At 36.0% G+C, this 9740-nt stretch overlaps 1 pseudogene; it reads right to left on the reverse strand.

Moving 5' to 3' along the window:
• The window catches only part of LOC124975701 (flavin-containing monooxygenase 5-like), a 35023-nt pseudogene extending 33232 nt beyond the window's left edge, over positions 1-1791 (reverse strand).
• Positions 1792-9740: the final 7949 nt, after the last annotated feature.

Genomic DNA, 9740 nt, shown 5'->3' on the forward strand with positions numbered 1-9740 from the left:
GAACCATATTGGTATGTCTGTGTTAAGAAAAGTCAGAGAAGGCAGAGCATTATGATGAAAGTTTATTTTTTTATGGAAGCAGTTTAAAAGGTGTTGAAATTTTGCCCAGAGGATAATAAGAAAGAAATCCCCATTCTGTATATTCAGCAGATTTTAACTTCAAATCCCTTTAGAGTTTAAAAACCACAAAACTGATAATCAGCAGAATAATGGCTACACTCCCAACATCATCCCTGCCTCAATTGATTTCACAGCTGTTCAGTAATTGCCAAACCTGGAATAGCATCCTGGCTAGGATGCCTAAGGAGACTCAAAATGTGGGGGTCTCACTCTAGGCATGAATAATAACTGACATGTAACCTTATGCGGAGTTGGCACTTTTATAAGTGATTGATGTAATTATTCATTCACTTACTCCCTATGATCACTGTACAAAGTGGGTATTACTATTATTCCTTCCTAAAGATTAAAAAAACAGTGGGCAGAGAGGTTTAATGATTTGCCCAAGGCCATACATCTCATAAATGACGGTCTTTGAATCTGAAACAGTGCTTTTAACCTCTACACTAGGGTGTGACTGGATTTCAAGAGTAGAATTTTCTGTTACTAAAAACAAATTAACAGGGTTTTCAGTCCATATATGATTATAAAAAAGGTATAGGGATTTGCTAAGGGGATTCATTTTAGATCTGAATAAGACTATAGTCAGAATTAGTTCCCCAAATGGAACCAAGATACAACACATTTGTTCAACTAAGAAATGTCATAAGGCCACTTTTAAGTAGCTGGCCAACACTGTGTTAGTTTTTATCATGTGAAATATGTCTGTGACATCTCAATTCCATTCACTTGTTCATAAAATGAGTTTAAAAGTAATCCAAGTTAGAGATCAATGAAGGTGAGTGATACTTTTTGGCACTTAGTAAGCATACAATTTAAATAGATGATACTGTCAATGGTTACTAACAAGTTGCAGGGTTGCGAGTGCATATTAAAACAATTTAACTTTAAAACTGAGTATGTGTAAGAACAAGAAGTATGTGTAAGTCCATTTGCTGGTGCCCTCTACCCTCTTCTGGAAGAAAAAGGACTTTGAACTTCTCAAAGCAAGAAGTTTATAGCAAACAATACTATCAAATTTTATATATAATTCAAGAACAAGAAATGTCAGAAAAATACCTGGATTTTTTTTTTTTTTTTAATAAAAACGTAATGTTGAAGATTGGAGGAGGGTATTCCTGGAAGGAGTTATTAGCAGGCAATTCTACCTCATTTACCTTAACGACATATCAGAAGCAACCACTCTACATTCTCTAATCCCTACATTTTCTAATCCATTTGTGCTTCTAATATATGTTGTTGTGTTACTCATCCTCCCTGCTTCACCAGATTGTTTTCTTCTTCTGAAAAACAGAAAACTAATGAAATAAAAATGTTGTCTGTGGTTTTCATAGACAGTAGAAAAGGAAAAAAAAGGGACATCTGCATTGCATTTTGCAGCCAACAGAAGTAAACAGAAACCCTCATAAAATGTAGGTTGAGGGATATTAAGAAGTCAACAGGCAGAATTTTATCAGGTTTAGTTACTATCAAGCTCTCATATTACCTAACATGAGATAAAATGTTGCATTCACCCATCTACAGGGAGGGCTTCAAGTATTAAGGGACAAGGAGATTTACCTGATACCTACAAAACCCTCCAATGTCATCAGTCCTTTCAAAGCAAACAGATTCCAAATCTTCATCCAGGCAGCACTTGGCAGAAGAGAGCCCATAGGCTTCACTCCCAATCACAGCATTGTCATGGTCTCCAGAGGTCTTCACCTTGCTATGGCAATGTCACATTTCTTAAAGAAAGAATGACAAGAGACAGAAAACACAAATCTGTCAACAGTTTTTAAGAAAGACAGTTGCCATGACACTCAAATAAATGCTGTAACAAGAGGTGACTTTGTGAAAGCCAGATTTGGTTGCCCTCTTCAGAAGGAATCTCCTGCACAGGCTAGGGCAGCCTGTTGCCTGCAGGACCCAGAACTGAGAAGCTCCATAGTATTATCTTACTGTTTCCAGAAGCACCTGGCCGATTCTTCAGCTGTGATCTGGAAGTTAATCTGTGTTTCTGCTCTAATAAAAGAAATATAAACTACAGAAGTACAAACAGCAGCAATAGTTGATGGGGATGCACTGTTCTGTCCCACCTCCTTTCAGCCAATATTCATTGGCCGCAATTCTCCCTCTCTTAATGGGAAGAAAACGTGGAGCAAATCTGCATTGGCCAGAAATCAAAAACAAAAAAATATCATCTACAATTTCTGTAGTTTTTAGCTGCTGTTACAGGCAGTGCCTTTTTACTCCCTCTGGAGAAAGAATGGTCCTCTAAACTCTTTTGCTTCCCTACTCTCCACATTCACTTTTAACTTTCTGCTTTTCCCTTAAAGTGACAAACTCCTACTAAAACAAAACTGTCAACAACTCCCAAGCAAGCTTGATAGAAATGCTAAAATACAGAACACCTTCCTTTCAGGAAATCTGTTCAAACAAGAGATCCTACCCTTTTCTCTACCTCCTCCCCACCTCATGGACTTGATCTTCAGATCCACACTACTGGTAGAATTTACTTTAAAATCCCCATGCATGTTTTAAACTACTTTTAGATGAACTACAGCTGTTTTCATTTCAACTACTTTTAAATATGGTTACAAATAGATCTTTGGCTTGAAGAATTATTTTACTCCATAAGGAAGATGCCTGTCTTGTACCAACCAATATATGGTCTGAATTATATAAAAATATAGGAAGCACACAATGGGGAACACATAGTGTCCACATCACCTATTGGGAGAATGAAAGAAAAGAGGATCAAAGGTGGAGTTGTTTGTGTGTGCATAAATATTGTATATATATATATATATATATATATGTATATGTATATTTGTATATGTATATATTTATATATGTATGTATATATGTAATAAAAAGGAATGTTTTCACTTTGGTTGGGGTATGAGAGAATGAACCTGGGGCACTTATGTACTGAGCCACAACCTATTATTTTTCATTTTGAGACAGGGTCTCACTAAGTTTCTTAGGGCCTCACTACTTTTCTTAAGCTGGTTTTGAACTTGGGATCCTCCTGCTTCAACATCCTGAGACACTGGGATTACAGGTGAGTGCCACAGCACTGGGCAGAATGTTTTAACTTTTTGATGTGGTTCTGTCAAAAGTTATTCATCAAAATACACTAATCTTTCAATGGACACATCAAGATGACCTAGTAAAGTAGTTCTTATTTTAAAAGAGTTGCTATTTAATTTTGCTCTGTATTCTCTTCTCACTTTGTCCTGCAACACTTCCACTAAAACCTTTATTTAACTAGTGTCTGTCCTCACAGATTACCACCAAAATAGTGCCTTTTGTCATCAAGTACCTTTCCTTCTGTCCAATGCTACTTTCTCCTAGAAAGATAAAGCAATGTTCTTTTTTTCAGTTACCTAAATCTCCTTTGAGATTTTAGAATAATTAGTTTCCCAATCCATCCCTCCTAAGACCTATGGTAGTGGAAGGCCCAAGGGATACTTAAGAACAGGACATCTCATCTACAACCATCCAGTTTCTATTAAACTGGAATTGACAGGTGTTGGAGAACACAGATGGTATTCTTTCTGTTAATGAATCACCAGACCACAAGGAGCTACAACTGAATCTGAAAGTGACAACTGCATGTCACCTAGACATGCAATTGAAGTTGGGTGCAGTAGCCAGATGGGTTTGGAGCTGTCATCTTTGGGGTAGAAATGAGCATATCAAGAGCAGTATTAACCTTGAATTTTAGTGGCTAGACAAGAAGCAGACACTGCTAGATACTCAGTAAAATATTTTCTCCTCCTCTTACAATATCATATATCCCTTTAGAATGGGACTGTCCAAAGAAGAACTGTATTTTTCTGGTTCTCCTTTAAGCTATGTGTAAATTTATGATCAAGTTATCACCAAGGAACATAAGAAGAGCAAATGTGAGCAAATTCTACTTAACCTGTGAGGACTATACTATTTTGAAAATAATAATAGCACACAACAAACATACAAAATGTTCAGCATCTCCAGTGATTAGAGAAATACAAATTAAAATGGCATTAAGAGTTCATCTCACTTCTGCCAGAATAATAATTATCAAGAATACAAGTAAGAATAAATGTTGTCAAGGATATGGTGAAAAATGTTTACTCATACATTGCTGGGGGGACTGCAAACTGGTGCAACCACTCTGGAAAGCAAAATGGAGATTCCTCAGAAAACTTGGATTATAACCACCATTTGTCCCAGTTATCCCACTCCTAGATTTTACCCAAAGGACTTAAAATCAACATACTATGGTGACACAGTCACATCAATGTTTATAGCAGCTCAATTCACAATAGCTAAACTATGGAACCAAAGTAGATGTCCTTCAACAGATGAATGGATAAAAAAATGTTGTATATATACACAATGGAATATTACTGAGCATAAAGAAGAAGGAAATTATGGCATTTGCAAATAAATGAAAAGAAATGGAGACTACCATACTAAGTGAAATAAGTCAATCCCAAAAAACCAAAGGCTGAATATCCCTCTGATATGCAGATGCTAACACACAATAAGGTGGGGGAAGGAAAAATAGAAGAACGTTAGATAAAGGAGAATAAAGGAAAGGGAGGGAAATGAGAATAGGAAAGACAGTAAAATGAATTGAACATAACTTTCCTATGTTCACAAATGAATTCATGAGCAGTGTCACTCTGCATCATGCACAAGCACAAGGATGGAAAGTTATATTCCATATATGTATAATATGTCAAAATACATTCTAGTGTCATGTATAACTAAACATAACAAAATATTAAATTAAAAAAATAAAGAAAATATTAATAGCAGATAATTTCCCAAACAATAAGTGCAACTCTAAGTGGTGAGGGCCAAACACATGTGCAAGATAGCCATTGAATTAAAAAACAGTTACCTTTATCTTATTAGCAGAAGACCTAAGTGAAGACTTAACATGGAAAGGAGATATGGGACTCATAAAGAGGCATAATGAAGGAGAACACAGGCACAACTCTAGTTCCACCTCTACAGGTGATGATATTAAGGCACACAAACATAATCTATACACATACACTTTTTGAAATGGATGAATTAATATTTATGTGGAAGTTTAGGAAAAATTTTAATCACTATGGCACTTATTTAATTTATATAGCTTTCATAGCCGGCAGTAGGAACAATCTAAGCAGGCACATTTAAAGTTTCAACTCATACATCATGTTCATAAACATTCCAAAACAAACACATGGGTTCTGTCCATTAAGAGATACAGAAAGTCACATGACTAAGGGTCTGGATGCACAGTAATCCTATAGGGGAGAAGAGAGAGAGTTGGGAATAGGAATACAATCTAGCAAAGTTGGTTATGCATGAACTATAATTGAGTAGATAAAGTACACTCTGTGATTCTGTTTGCTTTACAAACCACATCTATGGTCATAAAAATGGGAGAAACACTATGCCTGTGGACTTCACAAGCTAATGATATTACCATGGAACCTCAACCATGAAGGATAACTCCTGATATCTTGAGTCTTTACTGGTGAAATGCAAACAGTTTGGTGATCTCCAGATTTATTTCCAGTTACAGTATTTTGGACTTTTACAATACCCTTGAAATTCAAATTTGTGTTTTTTTCTTATTTTTAAAAAAGGTGGGACTGGGGTTATGGCTCCCTGGTAGAGCACTTGCCTACCATATGTGAGGCACTGGGTTAACTTTTCAGCACTGCATATAAATAAATGAATAAAATAAAGGTCTATCAACATCTAAAAAATATTTTTTTAAAAAGTGGTCTATTTAGTGTTCTCAAAAGTGTTATAGGACAACTACTATTGTCCCCACTATGAATTACTGTGCATCATGGACATTTTGGAAGCACTCTCAGATTTTTTAAGTCCTCTGAGGTTGAAGATTATTTTACATGCCATTTTTTAGCATTTTGGGGTATCAAAATGGGAAACTTCCTTGACTAAATGTTACAATTGTACCTCAGGAATAGAGATATATGTGAAACGGGTATGCTCATTTTTCAAAACTAAGACCAAGGTGTTATGAAGTTAGGGTTTAAGATGGCTTTGGGTTCTTTTCAACCCAGAGGAAGAAGAAGGTCACAGAGTGTTCTTTGGATTTCAGTGTAGGCTGAATTGGGAGGAGCATTTGGCTTTATGCAATTTTACTGCTGAGATAATGTGCTCCTTACATGAAAATCTGTCAGAAAAGTAAACTCCAGCAGTAGTACACTCAAAGGGTTCAGGGACTAGTTAGGTGAATTGCATAAATGTTTTCCTACTGGACCAAAAAAGTGAAATTGCTTGAAACCAATTTTAAAAAAGTATTAAATTAGAAAAACAACAACAAAAAATCTGGGCACAATGGTACAGGCTTGTCATCGTAACTACTCAGGAGTCTAATGCAGGAAAACCAGTTTGAGAACAGCCTTGGCAACTTAGCCAGGTTACCCATGCCCCAAATAAAATAAAATAAAAAGGAATGTGGGTGGCTGGGGAGATAGCTTAGTCAGTAGAGTGCTTGCCTTGTAAGCACAAGGCCCTGGATTGGATCCTCAGCAACCAAAAAAAAAAAAAAAAAGGAAAGGGGATGTAGATCAGTAGTAGAGTGCTTGCCTAACACACATTAAAACTTGGATTCAATTACAGTACTTTAAACAAATAAAATAGAAAAACAAGAACTGGTCTAACAAACAAAAGACACACAGAAAATTTTCAGTGCAAAGCTATCTACAATCTCTTACCTGTGTTTTCAATGATTTTTAAAATTTTAATATATTTTTATTGTAAACAAATGGGATACATGTTGTTTCTGTTTGTACATGGAGTAACAGCACACAATTTGCATAATCATACATTTACATGGGACAATGATGTTTGATTCATTCTGCCATTTTTTCCATAACCCCCAGCCCTCCCACCCCTCTTTTCCCTCTATAGAGTCCTTCTTTCCTCCAATCTTCCCCCCTCCCACCCTCCATTATGTGTCATCATCTGCTTATCAGAGAGATAATTAATCATTTGGTTTTTTGAGATTGGCTTATCTACCTTAGCATGATATACTCCAATTTCATCCATTTGCCTGCAAATGCCATAATTTTATTATTCTTTATAGCTGAGTAATATTACATTGTATATATACCATAGTTTCTTTATCCATTCATCAACTGAAGGACATCTAGGTTGGTTGCACAATCTGGCTATTGTGAATTGAGCAGCTATGAACATTCATGTGGTTGTATCTCTGTAGTATGCTGATTTTAAGTCCTTTGGGTATAGGACAAGGAGTGGGGTAGCTGGGACAAATGGTGGGTCCATTCCAAGTTTCTAAGGAATCTCCACACTGCTTTCCAGAGTGGCTGCACTAATTTGCAGACCCACCAGCAATGTATAAGTGTACCTTTTTCCACACATCCTCTCTAACACCTATTGTTGCTTGTATTCTTGATAATCGCCATTCTATTTGGGTTGAGATATAATCTTAGGAAAGTTTTGATTTGGATTTCTCTTACTAAAGATGGTGAACAGTTTTTCAAATGTTTGTTGATTGCTTGTAGATCTTCTTCTGTGAAGTGTCTGTTCATATCCTTAGCCCATTTGTTGACTGGGTTATTTGTATTCTTCATGTAGAGTTGTTTGAGTTCTTTATATATTCTGGAAATTAGTGCTCTATCTGAAGTGTGAGTGGCAAAGATTTTTCCCCTACTCTGCAGGCTCTCTCTTCGCATTGCTGATAGTTTCCTTTGCTGAGAGGAAGCTATTTAGTTTGAATCTAGCCCAGTCATTGATTCTTGCTTTTATGTCTTGTGCTATGGGAGTCTGTTAAGGAAGACATCCTAAGCCAACAAGTTGAATTTGGACCTACTTTTATTTCTATAAGATGTAGGGTCTCTGTTCTGATTCCAAGGCTCTCGATGAATTTTGAGTTGATTTTTGAGCATGGCAAGAGTTTATTTTCATTCTGTTGCATATGTATTCCCAGTTTTACCAGCACCATTTGTTGAAGAGGCTAGCTTTTCTCCATTGCATATTTTTGGAACCTTTGTCTAGTATGAGAAAATTGTATTTATTTGGGTTTGTGTCCATGTCCCCTTTTCTGTACTATTGATCTACCTGTCTATTTTGGTCCCAATACCATGCCGTTTTTGTTGCTATTGTTTTGTAGTATAGTTGAAGTTCTGGTATTGTGATACCCCTGTTTCATTCTTCCTGCTAAGGATTGCTTTAGCTATTCTGGATTTCTAATTCTTCCAGATGAATTTCAATGATTGCTTTCTCTATTTCTATGAGTACATCATTGGGATTTTCATTGGAATTGTATTGAATCTGTATAGCACGTTGACTAGTATGGCCATTGTGATAATATTAATTCTGCCTATCCAAGTACATGGGAGATCTTTCCATTTTCTAAGGTCTTCCTCAATTTCTTTCTTTGATGTTTAGTAGTTTTCTTTATAGAGATCTTTTACCTCTTTAGTTAGATTGATTCCCAAGTATTTTATTTTTTTGAGGCTCTTGCATATGGAGTTGTTTTCCTCATTTCCCTTTCAGATGTTTCATCGCTTGCATATAAATATGAATGAGATTTATGCGTGTTGATTTTATAACCTGCTATTTTGCCAATTCATTGATGAGGTCTAGAAGTATTCAGGAGGAGGTTTTTGGATTCTCTAAATATAGAATCATGTCATCAGCAAATAGTGACAACTTAAGTTCCTCTTTTCCTATTCGCATCCCTTTAATTTCTTTAGTCTGTCTAATTGCTCTGGCTAGAGTTTCGAGGACAATATTGAATAGAAGTGTTGAAAGAGGACATCCCTGTCTTGTTCCTGTTTTTAAAGGGAATGATTTCAGTTTTTCTCCATTAAGAATGATGTTGGTCATGGGCTTAGCATAAATAGACTTTACAATGTTCAGGTATTTTCCTACTATCCCTATTTTTTTCTAGTGTTTTGAGCATGAAGGGGTGTTGTATGTTGTCAAATGCTTTTTCTGCATCAATGCAAATAACCATATGATTCTTATCTTTAAGACTAATGACATGATGGATTATGTTTATTGATTTGTGGATGTTAAACTATCCTTGCATTCCAGGGATGAACCCCACTTGATTGTGGTGCACGATTTTCTTAATATGTTTTTGGATATGGTTTGCCAATATTTTGTTAAGGATCTTTGCATCTATATTCATCAAGGATATTGGTCTAAAATTCTCTTTCCTTGATGTCTCTTTTCCTGGTTTGGGTATGAGGGTGATATTAACTTTATAGAATGAGTTTGGTACGGTACCCTCCATTTCTATTTCCTGGAACACTTTGAGAAGTATTGGAATGAGATCTTCTTTGCAGGTCTTGTAGAACTTGGCTGAGAATCTGTCTGGTCCTGGGCTTTTCTTGGATGGTAGGTTTTTTAATGGCTTCTTCTATTTCATTGCTTGATATTGATCTGTTTAAATTGTGTATGTCCTCCTGGTTCAGTTTGGGAGCAGCATAAGTCTCTAGAAATTTGTCAATGTCTTCGGTAGTTTCTATTTTGTTTGAATACAGATTTTCGAAGTAGCTTCTCATTATGTTGTGTATCTCATTGGTGTCTGTTGTGATATTACCTTTTTCATCATGAATTTTAGTAATTTGAGTTTTCTCTCT

This window comes from Sciurus carolinensis, unplaced genomic scaffold (assembly GCF_902686445.1).
Source record: "Sciurus carolinensis unplaced genomic scaffold, mSciCar1.2, whole genome shotgun sequence".
NCBI classification, from domain to species: Eukaryota; Metazoa; Chordata; class Mammalia; order Rodentia; family Sciuridae; genus Sciurus; species Sciurus carolinensis.